Source organism: Lithobates pipiens, unplaced genomic scaffold, assembly GCF_037356315.1.
Source record: "Lithobates pipiens isolate NorthernLeopardFrog02 unplaced genomic scaffold, aLitPip1_a1.2 Scaffold_23, whole genome shotgun sequence".
Lineage (NCBI taxonomy): Eukaryota > Metazoa > Chordata > Amphibia > Anura > Ranidae > Lithobates > Lithobates pipiens.
The window spans coordinates 117,114,151-117,133,954 of record NW_027507785.1 but is presented as its reverse complement, the minus strand read 5'-3'; the positions used below and the strand labels follow the sequence as shown (position 1 = coordinate 117,133,954).

Below are 19,804 nucleotides of genomic sequence, written 5' to 3'. Positions count from 1 at the left end.
TGGGTTACGCTACACGCGAGGTCTTTATCTTTGGAGACTTTAATTTGACCCCTAGGGCTGATCTGGATAGGCTGCACTCTGGGGATAGGTCTTCCTCAGACTTAGGTCAGTGGGCTACTACATTTACGCTGACAGATGTGTGGCGGCACATTCACCCTTATGAGCGGGAATATACCTGTCACTCGGCCTCCCATAGGGCTCTTTCTAGAATTGATCTGGTCTATGCTTCTACTGAAGCGCTTGTATGGGCACAGGAGGTTCGCCATCTACCCAGGGGTATCTCCGACCACTCCCCACTCTACCTAACTGTATCTATGGACAGGCCTTCTGGTCTGAGACTTTGGCGATTGTCGGGTTTCTGGGCGACGGACGACAGGTTGAGGGAGCCACTGACTGAGGCGCTTTGTCAGTACTGGACTGATCACGGGGATTCGACGTCTGTGCCACATGCATGGGATCCCTTTAAGGCATGGATAAGGGGAGTATTTATTTCTAATATTTCTCACATTCAGAGGGAGGCTGGGGGGGGGTGTGCGGGAGCGGGAGGGGGAGGCTGGGAGACGTGAGGCAGCCTATATTCTGAACCCGGGAGACTCCACTTATCGGGCGTGGCGGAGTGCGTTGAGGGAGCTATCGCTGTATAGGGTGGAGCAGACCCAGAAGTCTCTGCTGCACGCTAGGCAGCGGCTGTTTGAATTTGGAGACAGAAATGGGAGGTTGCTTGCCTGGTTGGCGAGGGGGCAACTTGGGTCCACACACATTGCTCAGGTTCGGGGCGCTACCGGGGAACTATTGTCCTCCCCTGCGGACATTAATTCCAGGTTCCTTGAATTTTTTCAGGGGGTCTATACCTCTCGCGCTGGCTCCTCTCCGGCGGAGTTGTGCCGTTATCTACAGCGGGTTTCTTTCCCTCTCTTGTCTCAGGCGGACAGGGATATGCTGGATGGTGCCATAACGTTGAAGGAGGTGCAGGCGGCGATTGGGGCCCTTCAGTCGGGTAAAACTCCGGGAATGGACGGGCTCCCCTCTGAGTTTTATACACAACATATGGAGCTCCTTGCCCCAAAGCTCACTGCTTTGTTCTTGGGCCTCGGGACGGCTGAGGCCCTCCCGGGGTCCATGGAGGAGGCGGTCATTGTTCTTATCCCTAAACCTGGTAAGGACCCGCAGGAGTGTTCCTCGTACAGACCCATTTCACTATTGAATGTGGATGCCAAAATATTAGCAAAGGTTCTGGCTACTCGCCTCACGTCGGTTATCTCTAAATTGATACATGCAGATCAGACTGGCTTCATGCCTGGTAAGGGTACAGACATCAATATACGCCGTCTGTTCCTTAACCTTTCTACCAGGCATGATGATAGTGGCTCCCGGGTGGTGGCGTCTCTTGACGCGGAGAAAGCGTTTGACTCTGTGGAGTGGGGATACCTATGGGAAGTGCTTCGTTGTTTTGGGTTTGGCCCCGGGTTTCTGTGTTGGTTACAACTGCTCTATCGGGCGCCTAGAGCCAGGGTGCGCACTAACGACAGGCTTTCGGATCTGTTCCCACTCCACAGAGGCACACGTCAGGGATGTCCCCTGTCTCCTGGACTTTTTGCTTTGGCTTTGGAGCCTTTGGCAATCCTTATTAGGCAGTCTCCCGGGGTCCGGGGACTTGTGGTTGGTGGGATGGAAGAAAAAATATCGCTGTATGCGGACGACGCTCTGCTATACTTGAGGGATGCGGGCCCCTCTTTGGCAGCTGCCTTGGATATATTTGACCAATTTGGTGCTCACTCTGGTATTCGTATCAATTGGGCTAAGTCTAGTCTCCTTCCATTGGATGGAGGGGCCTGTCTTGGCACACCCTCCGGTCCTTTGGAATGGGTATCCTCCTTTAAATATCTGGGGGTGCTGGTGTCCAGGGACCCCACTCAATACTATCGACTTAATATATCCCCTCTGCTCCGCTTTGTTAGAGACCGATTTCGATCTTGGGCTGGGTTGCCACTATATCTATTGGGGCGGGCTGGCATTTTTAAGATGATGGTGTTGCCCAAACTTCTCTATATGTTTAGGAATAGTCCTGTGTGGGTACAGGCCTCCTTTTTCAATGAATTGGATGGGTGCCTTACCTCTTTTTTGTGGAATGGCGCGTCCCCGCGCCTGGCCAGGGCCACGTTGCGCCTTCCCACTCATTTGGGGGGGCTTGCCCTCCCGGATGTGTGGATCTATTATTGGGCAGCAATGTTAGTCACTGCATTTTGGTGGCTGGAGGGGAGTCGGTCTAATGCTGCGGTGCGTTTGGAGGCGGCACGGGTGGGCACCCGACGAGATCTTCAGGATCTGGTTTATAGGGGGGTCAGAGCCTATTCTGATCTTCCTATTCCGACGAAGGCTACGTTGAAGGTGTGGGTTGTGGCTAGACGTCGTTTTTCGAGTTCCGATCGGTGGTCTCCTGCGCAGCCACTTTGGGGCAATCCTGCCTTGCATCATTTTCGTACGGTTCCGGACCCTCGGGTGTGGGCTAGGTACGGGATAGCGACTCTCCGGGATGTTATGCCTACCGGGGTTCTACTGACATACTCACACTTATCTGGGAAGTATGGACTCCCGGGATGGATGTACTTTCGATACATTCAATTGCGCCATGCTGCCAGGGCCCAATTCCCGACTCCCCCCTCGATTCAAACGGATCCAGTGGAAGACTTATTGTCTGATAGTGACCTGAGGAAGCCCCTCTCTGCATTGTATACCACCTTACTACCAAAAGACACTCCCAGGATGGCTCGGGTGTGGGAGGAATGGCGAACTGACATCCCGACGCTCACTAGAGAGGATTGGGAAGACTGCCTAGCCTATGGGCCCAGGGTACTGATAGCAGCGGGGGACAAATTGATTCAGCTTAAATTTCTCCACAGAGTTTACTTTACCCCAGTCCGATTGGTGAGAATGTATGCTGTTAGGGATCCGCAGTGCCCCCGTTGTAGAGTACATCGTGGCACTTTTATTCATATGTTCTGGGAGTGCCCGACTCTGGCGACTTTTTGGGATGGGGTATTTGAACATATGAATGTTCGTATGGAATTATCAGTCGTCAGGTCGCCAGAGCTTGCTCTCTTGGGGGTGCAGGAGGAGGCCCAGAGGCCGCATCACAGTAGGATACTTGTCTATATGCTTTGTTTTTACGCTCGAAAGGAGATTCTGGTGAGATGGACATCCCCGACTCCACCTGGGGTGTCTGCATGGGAGAGTAAAATAAATGCTATGTTGCCCATGTACAAGCTGACATATATGAGCAGGGGCTGTCCTTGGAAGTTCGACAAGGTCTGGTCTCCATGGTTTGGGTCCGCCCCTGGATAGGTGATTAGTGGTGACGGTTAGCTTTGTGCACTTATCCCTCTGCACTTCCTGCCCCTTCTGCTGTTTCTCCTCTGTTTTCCTCCTTGTCCTCCCCCCCCCCCCTGGTCCATTTTCTCCTTTTTCTCTCCCCTCCCGTTTCTTTTTTTCCCTGTTTCCGGTGCCCTCCTTGGTCCCCTGTCCTCCTTTGTCCTCCTATATCCTCTTTTCTCCCCGCTGGGTTGTGGCACTGTATTAGGCATTTTCTGGTCCACACTGTTTTATTGGTCTTGTGATTGATAAGTCGATTTATGTACGTTGCTAATTGTATACCTTGTGTATGTGGATTTTGTATTATGATGATGTTCAATAAAGCACTCCTGATTGTTAAAAAAAAAAAATTAATTGAGTCCACCTGTGTGTAATTGAATACAGCTGTTCTGTGAACCCCTCAGAGGTTTGTTAGAGAGCCTTAGTGAACAAACAGCATCATGAAGGCAAAGGATTACACCAGACAGGTTAGGGAGAAAGTTGTGGAGACCTTTAAAGCAGGGTTAGGTTATAAAAAAAGATATCCCAAGCTTTGAACATGTCACAAAGCACTGTTCAAGCCATCATATGAAAATGGAGAGTATTGCACAACTGCAAACCTACCAAGTCTTGGCCGTCCACCTAAACTAACAGGCTGGGCAAATGTGAGAGCATTAATCAGAGAAGCAGCCAAGAGGCCCATGGTGGAGGAACTGCAGAGATCCACAGCTCAGGTGGGAGAATCTGTCCACAAGACAACTGTTATGCCGCGTACAAATGACCGGATTTTCCGGAAGAAAAGGTCGGACGGAATCATTCCGTCGGATATGCTGATCATGTTTGGGCTTCATCAGACTTTTTTCTTCAAAAATTCCAACAGACCTAGAAATAGAACATGTTTCAAATCTTTCAGGCGGAATCAATTTCGATCTGGAAAACCGTTCGTCTGTGTGTTGGTCATATGGACCAAATATGTCGAAAGGGCAGCTATTGGCTACTGGCTATTGAACTTCGTTTTCTAGTCCCATTGTACATCATTGCATTAGAAACAGACTTTGGTGTGATCGTGTGTGGGCAAGTCCGTTCGGTCGAAAGTCCATTGGAACTCCGTCAGGAAGACCGTCAGACCTTTTCTGCCAGAAGAGTGGCAAGAAGAAAGCCATTGTTGAAAGAAAGCCATAAGAAGTCCCATTTGCAGTTTGCGAGAAGCCATGTGGGGGACACAGCAAACATGTGGAAGAAGATGCTCTGGTCAAATAAGACCAAATTTGAACTTTCTGGCCTAAAAGCAAAATGCTATGTGTGGTGGAACAATAACACTGCACATCACCTTGAACACATCATTCCACTGTGAAAAATGGTGGTGGCAGCATTATGTTGTAGGGATGCTTTTCTTCAGCAGGGACAGGGAAGCTGGTCAGAGTTGATGGGAAGGTGGATGGAGCCAAATGCAGGGCAATCTTATGCGGTATACACAAGACCGGTTTCCCATCAGAATAAGCTCTGAAGGCTTTTCCGACGGAGTTCTGACGGAATTCCGCCGAAACTGTCTTGCGTACATACGATCAAACCAAAGTCTAACCATCAAGAATGAGGTGACGTACAACACATATGAAGGGACTAGAAAAAGAAAGTTCAATACCCAGTGCGCCACCCTTTGGGCTCCTTCTGCTAATCTCGTGTTAGTAGAAGTTTGGTTAGAGACGATTCGCACTTTTCAGCCACTTTTGCTTTTCAGATCGTTTGAACTGCTGTTCAGTTTGTGCTTGTGGGTTTGTACCTGTTCTTCAGTGTGTGCAATCAAATCGTATCTGTTTTTCAGTGCGTTTTTGTCCGCTCGTTGCTGATTTTTAGCTCGCACTTCACAGGCCTTGCTGTTCTGCAGTGCTTTCTGTTAAGTTCCTTCTGACCAGCCGACCGTTTTTGAAGCCATGTTGCGGTTACGTACTCGTCGTACAGTTTGTGCTGTCTGGGGGCTTGGTGTTGGGGTTCATACTTTGACCCAAGCCCAGTCCATTAACAGGGCGAGGAGGAGTTCATGGACCAAGGATTGGTTACTCCAGCATGACCAATTCTCTCATATGCCTCTGCTGTGTGAGATCCAGGAGAATAATCCTGATGATTTCAGGAATTTTCTCCAGGTGACGGATCCCGTTTTTCACCGTCTGTTGGCTTTGCTCACTCCTTATGTTATGAAGCAGAACACCTGCATGTGGCAAGCCATCACTCTGGAGCAGAGACCCATCACCACCTTCCGGTACTTGCCGACTGGGAGAAGTCTACAGGACCTCAAGTTCTCTACAGGCATCTCCCCCCAGGCTCTGGGGATCATTATTCCAGAGACCTGTTCTGCCTCATTCAGGTCCTGCATAAGGACTATATTAGGGTAAGTTTTATCCTTTAACATCACATTATATGTATTTAATGTTTGCTATATATTCATAGCAGCTAAATTCACCATATCCAGGAACTGGAAACAATCGGTCCCTTAGGATATCTCAATCACTATCTGTATCCTGAATGAACATGCCCTCCTCAAACTAATGTTTACCAAAGTCCATCTTCAACTGAACAAATTTATGACTACATAGGCTCCTTGGATCAGTCTCTTGTACCATTTCGCTACCCTAGACCTACTGACAATTTCAAGTCTTACAACTGGTACATTATGTTGTTTCCCAACTAGCATTGATTATTTCATATTACTAGAATTTCTATGCACTCCGCAAGTATCACAACCTTTCTTAACTCAAAACACCCATTTCAATTTTTTTCAATTTACCTCTCTAGCCCTCCATAATATGGTGACATACCTGCCCCCCTTTCTTCTCCTAACCTCTTATCTAATACCCTCCTCTTTTTCCCTACCTCATTTGCCCCATCTTATTTATTCTCTCTTATTACCTTCCCTTTGCCTGCATTGTTGGCCTGACGGCTTATGTTATTTGTCATGTTTGTCACAGACCTATAATGAATATCTTGCATTTAAAGCATCTGTGACAGTATATTCTAATTGTTGTCATGGCTTATGAAAACAAATGAACACATATTGAAACGTAAAGTATTGACTCGGGGGGGGGGGGGGGTGAATACAAATGCCTGCCACACTTTTCAGATATTTATTTGTAAAAAATGTAGAAAACCATTTATCTTTTTCCTTCCACTTCACAATTATGTGCCACTTTGTTTTGGTCTAGCGCATAAAATCCAAGTAAAATACATTTACGTTTTTGATTGTAACATGAAAAAATTTGGAACATTTCCAGGGGTATGAATACTTTTTCAAGGCACTGTACAGCATGACTGCCATACTACAAGGCTGTGCACTTAGTACATATCATCAGCATGGATACTCCATAACATATTAGCTGCCAAAAACAGATTGGGGCAAATTCATTATAGTATAGACTCTTTAGTAGGGATGAGCTTCATGTTCAAGTCGAACCAATGTTCGACTCGAACATCAGCTGTTTCGTCCGTTCGGCGAATTCTGAACATTATGGGCGCGTCGCGGCCCATAATTCCCTGCGGCATCACAGTGCATTGCTAGCTGGTGATTGGCCATCTGTACAGAGAGCCGTAATTGGCTCAGAGGGTTTAGTACAATCCCCACACTATATAAGGCCGCCTGCGAGAGATACACAGAGAGACAGTGTCATTTCATTTCATTTGAGTTAGATAGAGCAGGCAGGAGGCTAGTCAGTTAGCTGGAGTCAGTGTATTGTGTATATATATGCATCCTAGGTGTTGTGTGTGTGTGTGTGTGTGTGTGTGTGTGTGTGTGTGTGTGTGTGTGTGTATATATATATATATATATATATATATATATATATACACTGTATTCAGTTTAGCTTGATTCGTTCCTGTGTACTGTGTCCTTTGCACAGTGTGCACCTAAAGCTACCCCAATTGCTGGTGTTCTTCTGATCCTATACCGCAGGCAGCTGTAGTAATTACAGTTGGTGTACTGTGTACTCTGCACAGTGTGCACATAAAGCTACCCCAATTGCTGATGTTCTCATACTAATAATATTACAGGCAGGCAGTTGATTCTGCTAGCTGCAGTATATCAGTATATACGTCCCAGCTTTGTGCAGCTACATTTCCCTGCAGGTCATTAGTATGTCTGCAAGGCCAACAAGGAGAGGCGGACAGTCACGAGCCAGTAAAAGAAGGCAAGCAGGCTCTGTGTCTAGAGGTAACAGTGCTGGTCGTGAACACGGTGCATCCTCATCAGCATGTTGCCATGGGACACGCTTGTCCTTTTTTTCGGCAGCTGGTCGTGTTGAGCCGCAACATGCCGAAGACTTGGTAGAGTGGATGACCAAGCCATCCTCATCCTCCTCATCCTCTCTCACCCAGGCTCATGGTACTTTGTCTGGCAAAGCAGCTGCCAACGCAGCCTCTTCCCTCGGCTCAATGGCATCAGTCACTCCTTACCTAGCCCCACCATGCCCTCCTGAGGAGTCCCCCAAACTGTTTGAGCGCAGTGTTGGCTACATGCTCCAGGAGGATGCTCAGTGTTTTGAAGGCTCTGATGATGATACCCAGCTAGAAGAAGGCAGCAACATAAGCCCAGAGAGAGGGGATGCCCAAGAAGGACAGCAATCTGGCAGTCATGTTCTCCCAGCTGCAGCATACTGCCAGGTTTGCTCCAGTGATGAGGAGGGAGGGGATGATGAAGTCACTGACTCCACATGGGAGAGAGGAGGAGGTACATCTCCAATGAGGCAGGATGCCCTCAAGGGGCCAGCTTAAGGGCAGCATACCGACTGCATCACATCGCAGAGCTCCGCATGTGCAGGGCGCTGCCTCTGCTCATTATTCCAAAAGTTCTTTGGTGTGGGCCTTTTTTGAGAAGAGTGCATCAGATCGCACCGCTGCTATTTGCATCATATGTCTCAAGCGTATCTGGCATGGCTAAAACATCAGCTGCTTGGGCACCACATGCTTGACCAGACATATATCGACCTGCCATGCAGTTCATTGGCAAGTGTACCTAAAAGACCCACACCAAAGAAAAAAGCGGACCTCTCCTTGCTCCTCATCAGCTGGGATCTCCAACTCCACTATACCTTCAGTCCTCTCTGAAACCTGCACTGAGAGGAATGAAGATGTAGAATTAGGTGTGTCACAGCCAAGTACTTGTGGGCAATCTGCTACACGGACGTCCGATTATATCAGGCAAATTTCCCTGCCCCAGCTGCTGCACCACCAAAAGAAGTTCACTCCCAGCCATCCACATGCCCAGCGGTTGGCTAAATTGCTAGCACTTCAACTGCTGCCTTTTCAATTGGTAGACTCTGCCCCCTTCCGTGATTTTGTGGAACGTGCGGTTCCTCAGTGGCAGGTTCCCAAACGCCACTTTTTCTCATGGAAGATGATTCCGGCTCTCTACCGGCATGTGGAAGGCAATGTCTTATAATTTGGTGGACAGGGCAGTCAGCGGTAAGGTGCATATTACCGCTGACTCATGGTCCAGCTACACCTCCCTCCTCCAACCCTCCTCTTCTTCTTTCTCCATGGCCTCTTCATGTGCTTTGTCCTCGGAACCAGCGGTGCTCCATAGACATTCAAGGGGCTATGTTGCGCTGGTGTGCTTGGGGGACAGGAGCCACACTGGGGCAGATATTCTGTCAGCTCTGCAGGGGCAGGCTGAGAGGTGGTTGATGCCATGCCAGTTTAAGCCAGGAATGGTGGTTTGCGACAATGGCACCAACCTCCTCTCCACCCCCGAAAGGGACAACTGACCTATGTGCCCTGTTTGGCTCACGTCCTTAACTTGGTGGTGCAGCGGTTCTTGGGCAGGTACCCGGGCTTACAGGATGTCCTGAGGCAGGCCAGAAAATCTGTGTGCATTTCCGCTGGTCATATAATGCCAGTGCTCGGCTGGCTGACCTCTAAAAGGAATTTAACCTGTCCAAGAACCGCCTAATCTGGGACATGCCCACCAGGTGGAACTCAATGTTGGCCATGCTGCAGTGGCTGCACACGCAGCAGAGGGCCATCAATGAGTACCTGTGCGACTATGGCACCAGGACAGGGTCAGGGGAGCTTGTTTTTTCCCCCATGCCAGTGGGCCATGATCAGGGATGCATGCACTGTCCTGTCACCATTTGAGGAGGCCACAAGGATGGTGAGCACTGTCCCTCTTTCCACCTGTTGGAGCACACGCTGTGTGGAATAATGGACAGGGCACTTGAGGCAGAACAGAGGCAGGAAGAGGAGGACATCCTTACCTCTCAGGGCCCCCTTTATCCAGACAGTGGTTCCTGCTGGCCCGACAATCGCACCTGAAGAGGAGGAGGAGGATTGTGTCAGCATGGAGGTGGAGCCTGGCACTCAGCATCAGCAGCAGTCTTTTAGGGATCATTTACAGAAACTCGTGGACTTGTACGTGGCTGGGAGGAGGTGGCTGCGGATCATTTCGTCTTTAGTGACCCAGAGGACTCCGGACCGAATGCCTCAGCTAACCTACACTGCATGGCCTACGTGATCCTGCAAAGCCTGCGGAGGGATCCTCGTATTCGTCGGATCAAGGAGAGGGATCATTACTGGCTGGCAACCCTCCTTGATCCACGTTACAAGGGTAAGGTTGCGGACCTTATCTTGCCGTCACAGAGGGAGCAGAGGATGAAACATCTTCGGGAGGCCTTGCAGAATGGTCTGTGCAACGCAATCCCAGAGACTGGGAGGTTACAAATTCCTGGTCCTGGACAACGTGTTGCTGAGGTTTCGGTCAGTCACAGAAGGAGCGGTGGAGAAGGTGGCCATCTGACCGATGTGTTCAGACAATTTTTTAGTCCGCAGCCCCAAGGTATGATCGATTCCAGCAAACATCGCCAGCGTTTGATTTACATGGTGCAGGAATACCTAGGAGCAAGATGAGACTTGGACACCTTTCCCACAGAAAATCCTCTGGGTTACTGGGTTTTGAGGATGGATCACTGGCCAGAGCTTGCACAGTATGCAATTGAGCTACTGGCCTGTCCTGCATCCAGCGTTCTTTCAGAACGCACATTCAGTGCTGCTGGAGGCTTTGTAACCGATCACAGGGTGCACCTGTCCATCAACTCGGTTGATCGACTGACCTTTATAAAAACGAATCAGTCTTGGATCACCACCAGCTACCAAGCACCTGACGCTGATGTAACCAAACATTTTTTATTGAAATGTTGGATCCCTTCAAGACTACCTATGCTGATGCCGAGTGACTAGTGTAAGGCGGACCTCAGGTCAGCCTGTGTTTGTAGGAGGAGTCAGGCTGCATAAAGCCTGCCCTCCTTAGCCTCCTCCCCTCGTGGTTGTAGGCGCTCGTGTGACATCATTTCCGGCACGTCTCTTTGGTCATTTCTGGGTTGCGGGTGCTACAAGGAAGATGAACGGACGGTTTGTTCCCCCTGCCTCATTTCTGGCCTGCCTTACCAGGGGCTATGGGAGTCTTCTCGGAGGGTCTCGTGTGCTGCAGGCGTGGGTAAGAGGGAAGTTCGTCTTCCCGCCATTCTCACCGGACTCCTGCGGTTTTAGGGGGTAAGCGGGGCTTGCCAGTATGTTGCTGGAATGCATTTTTGATTCACGTCACTTCCGGGTCATGGAACGTACGGGGAGGATGATAGGCAGTTTCTCTCTCAGCCAATTTTTATCTTTGTAAACTGATATGCAGGATCTGCGGTGAATCAGCAGTGCTTGTACAGAGTACAGACCAGGGTGCTTATCTGAGAATACATTCGATGATTTAATAATGTATGCTTAACTGCATTAACTTGTTTTTGCATGTGCCCAGAGTTCAGCTTTTTAAAAAAAAAATTACAATCATGTAGCGGTACCAAGTAGCAGTTTCAGCGAGAAAGCCTGTGTTCAGTGGGGATGGAATCTGCTTGTAAATGACACCATGAAGATTGATAGTATGACGCAGACACTTCAACGTATAACGTTATAACTATCAGATTGCGGTTCCGTCCCCTCTCCTCTTCCGGGGTCGGTGCAGCCTTTTCCGGCTCATATGGTGGGATAGGGAGGCTCCCTCTCCTGTTTACTGGAGCACTGGGCTTCGGTACACCCCGATCCAGATGCCTCTACTCTCCCCATTTCGGGGGTCGGTTGGGATCAAAGCACCTCCCAATCCTACTCCCTAATTGCAACCTGTTACTAGAAGCTCCATCATAAAGTCGTCAGCGTTTTTCGCCTGTCAGTGAGCTCAGTGCATCCATCTCACAGCTCAATCGCTCCCCCTCATGCTGTAGGCTGCGGATGGGGGTGTCCATGGTAGTACAGTTAGCAGACAGGGCGGCCTGCAGTGTGCTGCAATTTCACCTGCATGGGGCCACACTACTAGTGCCCTGCTTCCACGTGCCACGCAAGCTGTAATTTACGTTTCTCATGCAATTTACGTTCTCATGCAGTTTACATTCTCATGAAATTTACGTTTCTGATGCTATTTACGTTTTCATGCAATTTAAGTTTCTTGCGCAATTTACGTTCTCATGCAATTTACGTTCTCGTGCAATTTATGTTCTCATGCAATTTATGTTTTTATGTGATTTACGTTCTCATGCAAATTTACGGTTCTCATTCGATTTATGTTCTCAATCGGTTTACGTTTCTCATGCAATTTAGATTTCTCATGCAGGTTACGGTTTCTCATGCAGTTTACGGGTCTCATGCAGTTTACGGGTCTCATGCAATTTATGGTATCTCATGCAATTTTTTCGCTTCTCATGCAAATTCACGTTTTCTTACATTTTGTTCTTATGTGTCCCGTGTTTCTTACGCGTCCCGTGTTTCTTACGCGTCCCGTGTTTCTCATGTGTCCCGTGTTTCTTACGTGTCCCGTGCTTCTTGTGTCCCATGTTTCTGATGTGTCCCATGTTTCTGATGTGTCCCGTGTTGCTCACGTTTCCCATGTTGCTCACGTTTCATGTCATATGCCTTTCATGTCATTGCCTTTAGTTTGCTGCATTTCTGTTAGCTAGTGCTTATATCCAGGATCTGTCACTACTACAGATCTATACGGGCTGAGTTTTGGTTTTTAATTTATTGTTATTCCACCATCTTCTTGTCTGTATTCCATGCGTCATACATGCAGTTTACGGTTCTCATGCAATTTGCGGTTCTCATGCAATTTACGGTTCTCATGCATTTTATGGTTTCTCATGCAATTTTTTCGATTCTCATGCCAGTTCACATTTTCTTACGTTTCTCATGTTTCTTACACTTCTCATGTTCTTACGTGTCCCATGTTTCTCATGTTCTTTCATTTCCTGTGTTTCTTTTGTTTCCGTGTTTTCTTTCGTTCCTGTGTTTTCTTTCGTTCCCCATGTTTTCTTTTATTTTCTGTGTTTTTCTTTAGTTTCCCGTGTTTTCATTCATTTTCTCTCGTTTCCCATGTTTCTTACGTTTCCTATGTTGATCAACGTTTCATGTCACATGCCTTTTTCATGTCATTGCCTTTAGTTCGCTGCATTTCCATCATGCTAGTGCTCACATCCAGGATCTGTCATGTCTACAGATCTATACGGGCTGAGGTTTCGTTTTAATTGATTGTTGTCCCACAATCTTCTCGCCTGTAGTCCATACGTCATATGTGCACGTTCACCATTACACCTTTACTACTACCCACCATGATCTGTGGGTACCTTAGCCCTGAGTGTTCATTTTAATTTCCTGTCTTGGCGCTGCAGGTTGCTCGGGCTCACTTCTGCATACACTAGGGTGGTGTTGTCATTAGGTTCACGTTTATGCGCTGTTGGTCCTGTCATTTCTGCACCCACATCCTTATACTTGTCAGGTACCAGGGGTGTAGTTAGGTCATGGGTTGGTTGTCTGTTATGTTCTCGGGTTGTTTCACATAGCTGGATTGTCCATGTTCTTCCACTGCAGATTACCCATCACATCTATGGGTTTTACAGATTGAGGTAATCGTTTTTAATTGGCTTGTTCGGTGGCAAGTATCCTCATCTGTTCTTACGCTGCTCACATATTTTGTACAAACTCACGTTTCTCATGCGGTTAGTTTCTCATGCGGTTAGTTTCTCGTGCGGTTAGTTTCTCGTGCAGGTTAGTTTCACGTGCAGGTTAGTTTCTCGTGCAGGTTAGTTTCTCGTGCAGGTTAGTTTCTCGTGCAAGCAAGTTTCTCGTGCAAGCAAGTTTCTCGTGCAAGCAAGTTTCTCGTGCAAGCAAGTTTCTCATGCAAGCAAGTTTCTCATGCTACTTTAGTTTCTCGTGCTATTTTCGTTTCTTACGCTATTTTCATTTATCTCGTTTTTCCATGTTTCTCTAGTTTTTCCAGGTTTCTCTCGTTTTCCCAGGTTTCTCTCGTTGTTCATCAATTCAAGTTCTCGCGCAACCTGCATTTCTTATGCAGATGGCGTTCTTCTTGCAGCCTCGGTTCTTATGCTGCTCACATTGTTATCAGCTCCCGCTACTCATGTTTCTCGTTCAGTCACGTTTCCTTCACACAGCTTACATTCTTATCTCGGGCTTCTCTGTCTGCTCACGTTTCTCTCGCAGATTATGTTCCTGACCCAGTTGTGCGTCCGGCCAAGAGTTGCGCTATGGTAAGGAACGATTGGTAAGTCAGCCTATTGCAGATCCAGCAGCTTCTATTGGCTCAGGGGCTTTAGTGGATCCCAGAACCCTCTCGGGGCCTAGGCTGGTATCAGTAGGCCCAGGTCTCGGACGCAGGTGCCGGCATCACACCTTCTCTTCAGTTCCAGTTTTGTGATAGATTGGGTTTCCATTGTGACTGACGTAGCAGCCTTGTTCATCAGATTTATTTTGAATGCCAGGAAGGCTCATGACACTGCTTGGCATGTTTCCAGGCTTTCTGGTATAGGTTTTCCTAGTCATGATGGTTAATATCCAGTTCCTATTTGCTTTTCTGTTTTTTTTTTTTTTTTTTGCCTCTTCCAGCTCGTATCGGCCCACAGCACTTTCAGGGTGTATCGAGCTGAGTCTCAGCATTTCATGTTGTTGGATGAACCTATCAGGTGTCTTATTTTCGGCACATTCTATTTTTAGCTGTCCTCAGGGATCCAGTAGAGTAGACCTCCTGCTGTGCTCAGCTGACTTTCCATTGTGGGGCATATTTGTTGTGACTCATCTGACATGCTCTCATGTCTCCTTTTGCGTTTGTTACCAGCTTGGTGCTCAAAGCAGTGCTATAGCTTGCATTTTGTGGTTCCTAAGGCCAGGGGAGTTGTGCTTCTGGCCCAGGGTCTCGTTTACTTTTTGTCAATCAACTGGTTTGGCACCCCGGGATTTTCTGTTACATCTGCATGCTCGGTAGATACAGCAGTCGGGGGCGATACTGTTATCAGATTCTTGGAGCCTGGCAGGCGTGCCCGGTGTTGGTTTTATACCAGCTCGTTAGTAATACATTTTTCAAACCCTGGGATGTTCCTCTGTTGCCTTTTTCCTATCGCTCCCCTCTCCGCATCTAAACGCATACTTCACTGCCACCCCCCTTTTGGCCAAACAGGGTCTGGATCCTAATGCATACTTTGGCTATTCAGTCAGGGTAGGAGTGGCTTCTGCGGCTTTGCACCAGGGGGGCCAAACCCTTATGATTTGGTTTTTGGGTTGGTGGAGGTCGTCTTGTTTCTCTGGGCGTGTCCCAGAGCTGCTTTTTTTGAGATTCCGCAAGCATTTGTCAATTTTGGCAGGCCACTCGTTAATTCACTGTGTAATAAATCTGGTTGTTAAGCTTTCATACTACTGGGTTATTTTTGCCCCCTTTTAGGCATACTGACCACGTGACCCCGGCACACTGCAGGTCAATGTTCTCTGTTGCTCTTTGTTCCTTTCCTATACTATCCACAGATTGACTCCGAGTACAAGTGTAAGGCTGACCGCAGGTCAGCCTGTGTTTGTAGGAGGAGTCAGGCTGCATAAAGCCTGCCCTGCTTTGCCTCCTCCCCTCGTGGTCGTAGGCAATCGTGTCCCACCCACCCATCCCCTTTTCTTTTTCTTCCATTTTCATTTCATTTCATACTTGGGCATACTGACCACGTGACCCCGGCACACTTCAGGTCAATGTTCTATGTTGCTCTTTGTTCCTTTCCTATTCTATCCACAGATTGACTCCGAGTACAATCCTGTTATGCTGAGTGACTATCCTCTTCCTCCTCAATGATCATGCTGATAGCTTGTAAGAACATTTTTGGTTCTGGGCGCCGCCACCAGTGGCTAAGGCCCAATATTTCAGCCCCTGTTTAACAGGGGTGTGTAATTACAATTTTTGATGCAATATTTTGCAGGAGGGTTCGTTGGTGCGCTCCACTATAATATTTGTGAGTGGTTGCAGTGTTGTGGCACCAGTGCCTAAAGCCCAATTTTTCAGCCCCTGTTTAACAGGGGCATGCAATTACAATTTTTGATGTAATACTTTGCAGCAGGGCTCATTCCTGTGCTACAACTAGAGTATCTGTGAGGGGTTACAGTGTTGTGGCACCAGCACCAGAGCCTAAGGCCCAATTTTTCAACCCCTGTTTAGGGGCGTGTAATTACAATTGTTTATGCAATATTTTGCAGGAGGGTTTGAGGAGGACTTACAGTGTTATCAACCCTTGTTTCACTAAAAACCCCACATTTTCAAAAAACATTTGTCATTGGGACAGAAAGTGAGATGAAATCTTCTGAAGAGGTGCACAGACAGCAAAAAAAATTACAGGGGTGATAACCCTTCCCTATGTTTTCCAAAAAGCTTAAAAACGGATTTTTTGACTGCAGCTACACTTTAAAAATGTACCAGTTCAAAATTACAAACAGATTCTACTTAACAACAAACCTAAACAGTCCCTGTCTTGTTTTCACCGTCTGCATACTGCTGTTCAGAGTATATAGGGCCTGGGGGCCCCACGCCTTTCCTTTTTTAATTTGGGTGCGGGGTTCCCCTTAATATCCATACAAGACCCAAAGGGCCTGGTAATGGCCTGGGGGGGTACCCATGCCATTTGTCTCACTTATTTTCATCCTTGTTGCTGGGACCCAACATTACATGAAAGCCGCAAGCAGTTTTAAATGACTTTTATTCCTTTAAAAATGTAATTTTGTGCAGGGACTGTTCTAAGCAAACACACGCCACTTTACAGACATACTATAAACACCCCTCAGGTACGATATTTAAAGGAATATTTCACTCTTTTTTTCACTTTAAGCATCATTAAAATCAGTGTTCCCGAAAAAACTGAAGTTTTTAAAACTTTTTTTTGCATTGAAACATGTCCCCTGGGGCAAGACCCGGGTCCCAAAACCCTTTTTAGGACAATAACTTGCATATTAGCCTTTAAAATTAACACTTTTGATTTTGAACGTTCGAGTCCCATAGATTTTAATGGGGTTCCAAAGTTCACGCAAATTTTTGGTTCGCTCGCAGGTTCTGGTGAGAACCAAACCGGGGGGTGTTCGGCTCATCCCTACTCTTTAGCATTCCCTTGCACCTCCACACCAAAATGCTCAATGTTTGTGTAGCGGATGACATTTTGGACAAAATGTCATACTCATGTAAATTTAGTTTTTGCTTCAGAACAGTAGGGATTCTGAGGGTTAATTACGTAGGTTGGCCTTGACAACAGTCTGGCCGGGCTGTGTTGGAAGTTCTGCCTGGTCATGTGAGCAGTGAGGTGCACATGACAGGCCAGAACCAAGCCTGGTTGGACGTTTTGAGTATCAACCTTCTCGGAACCAATCAGTGGGAGTGACGGGCCCCGATGGGGAGTCTGGGAAGGGGTACTTAAGATGTGTGGGTCACGTGTTTAAGGGAGAGGAGTTTGTGAGGCCCCTGAGGTCTGTTCTGGTTCCAGGACCGGGGTAGCCCCGTGAGCGGTTCCGGTCACGGGGCGTTCGACATCCCACAACATGTTCCTGTTAGAGACCCCTAATAGACCTGCCTGGTCTGGGGTAGGAATCCATCTGTTCCCGAATCTCGGAACGTGCTGGTCCGAGGCGCAGTAACTGAGGGAGAATTCAAGGTGTCCGGGTGTGCTCTCGGCTTGGAGAGGCGCTACAGCTCGTGGAAGTGACCGCGGGAGGACTCTTCGGAGGAGGGCCGACAAGTGGCATCTGGGGAAGTGCCTGGTTACTGAGTTGGGAAGGACATTGACGAATTCACGTTTTTCCAGTACCATTGAGGAGACAGAGAATGTTCCAGGTACTGGGGAAAAAGGTTCCTGTTCACCTTTAGTTACAACTTGTACACGTTTATAGGATTGTTTCAAGAATTTGAGTCAACGTGCTGACTGCCATGATCTCTGGCTAGAGGTCGGTTCGGCCTTTAGGTACCCAGCTGTGAGTGGCTACTCTCTGGGTGGAATTAGAGACTTTGCTAGACCTGCAGTTCAAGGTGCCTGAGTTCTTTACCCGTGCCCTCTGTTCCCAGGAGAGACTGTGTTATTGGATGTTATTACTGCAAAATAAAACCTTTCAAAAGGACTTTATTTGTGTCAGCGTTCAAGTTGTTGGGTATCAACCCTGGGAACCCCTAGACGTGGAAGAGCAGGCCAAGAGGGGGTAACTGGTAAGCCCAATAAGTCAAGGCCGCCATGCAAGAGTTATGGCTGCTACATTTGTAACAGATTTATGTACCTTTCATGTAAATTAATCAACTTTGGAGATGTTGGCACTGAGAACAGATTGTTCATACCAGACATTCCCATACTCAGTCAAGTTCAAACTTACAGGACCATTGCACCAATCACACAGACAGATGCATAGCCAGGACATTTTGTAGTATGATGAGTGAAACCTGATGGGGACCTGACATACTAGTTCCCCATCAGATCCACCTTGCTTTTTGATTGACAGTGCATCTCAGTGGGTGGGTGAAACCTAATGGGAAACTCAGAGAGAGCTCCACTCTAGAGTGACACATCATTGTCCAAATATGCACATTGCCATATTTTGGTAATGGCATCAGCCAGTATCCCTAGCTTCAATGTTTACATTCAGCTGTGGGCCAGGAAATCTCCTAGCCGGAAGCTTAATGGGGCTGGAGATGAGTCATTGTGTGCTAGTCAGCTGATGGCTGCTGACAACCTAGCAACCACATTCATGACAGCTTCCAGCTGAGAGTTGATCTTAAAGGGTTTGTAACCCTACACTATGATCCACTGACAGCCCCCCTATTTTAAGATGCCATAATCCATAGTGTAATTGTTTGTTTAAAACAATGCCTCTAAATACCTTTATGTAATGTATCTTCAGGCCGGTAATGTGACTCCCGGACGCTCTAATACTCAGTTTCAGGGCTACAGCAGGAGGGGTTGAGCTCTGTTCTGACCTCAGCTTGGGGGTCACATGCCCTGGATCGAAGTAGGAGAGCGGCCGGGAGTCTTGTGACCGGCCTGAAGATACATGACATAAAGGTATTTAGAGGCTTAGTTTTTAACAAACAATTACACTGTGGATTATGGCATCTTAAAATAGGGGTCCGCCAGCAAATTAAAAAAAAAAGTTTGCTACTAACAGCAGTAGGGGGCGGAGACAGCTCACACAGACTCCCCAGCTGACAGGCAGGGGGGGGGGAGAGAATGGGGGAGATCAGAGAGGAGAGCTGCAGATGAAGGCGGCACATAAACTGACCACAATGATAAACTGTGGTCAGTTTACAGAGGGGAGGGCAGAACCAGGCAGGATTAGCCAGGATTTTTACAGTTTACAGAGGGACAGGTTAGGCAGCACAAGCACTGTGCTGTTTAACCTGCTATAAGGGAACAGGGTCTCTTTTTAGGGTTACAGCCACTTTAACTATCACCTGTTTCCTAATCTGTATATTTGCAGTAACTTTTTTAATCTGTTGCAGCCATGGTGACAGGTTCCTAAAGTGGTGGAACCTGATTTTGTTGCACTTGTCGGTATTGTTATCCAAACTTTCATAAATGCTTTTCTGAATTAGGCACAGGCAAGGGTTCCAGTTTTGACAGCTCATTTATTTGAATGGACTGCCAAATGAACGGAACAATGCAAAAAGTAGTGCAAGCACTAATTTTGCAAATTGTGTCGCACCAAACCACATGGTACTGTGGTACCATGCAGTTTGGAGCCTGCAAACCTGTTACCTTTGCTATATTTATTTGAGGTACCATTAACATTAAGGGGCAGCATTGTCACATGCAGTATGGGAAATGCGCACCGGACACATCTTTCTAGCACAACATTCTGGTGTGATTGGGCCCTTAAAGTGAACGACTGCCAGAAACATGTAGTAAATGCTTTATTTAATTCCTCAGATTATCTGTTGTACAGGTATTACTAGGATGAAACTTTCTGTTTATAATACATTTGCATTTACATTCAATATAATAAACCCAATGAAAATCACCTGCATGAATTCTCTAATGCCCTGCATGAATATATGAGTTTGCTTGCAATGAAATGATCTTGTCTGAAGATAGGAAATAATCTAAACTCCAAGCAATGCACCTGCTCAATCATTTAATTAAACAAAAGCGACAAAAGA

General features: G+C 47.4%; 1 protein-coding gene across 2 annotated transcripts in view; it reads right to left on the bottom strand.

Moving 5' to 3' along the window:
* Positions 1-19,804, bottom strand: part of IL2RB (interleukin 2 receptor subunit beta) — a 96,519-nt gene that overhangs the window by 62,006 nt on the left and 14,709 nt on the right. The window lies entirely within an intron of this gene.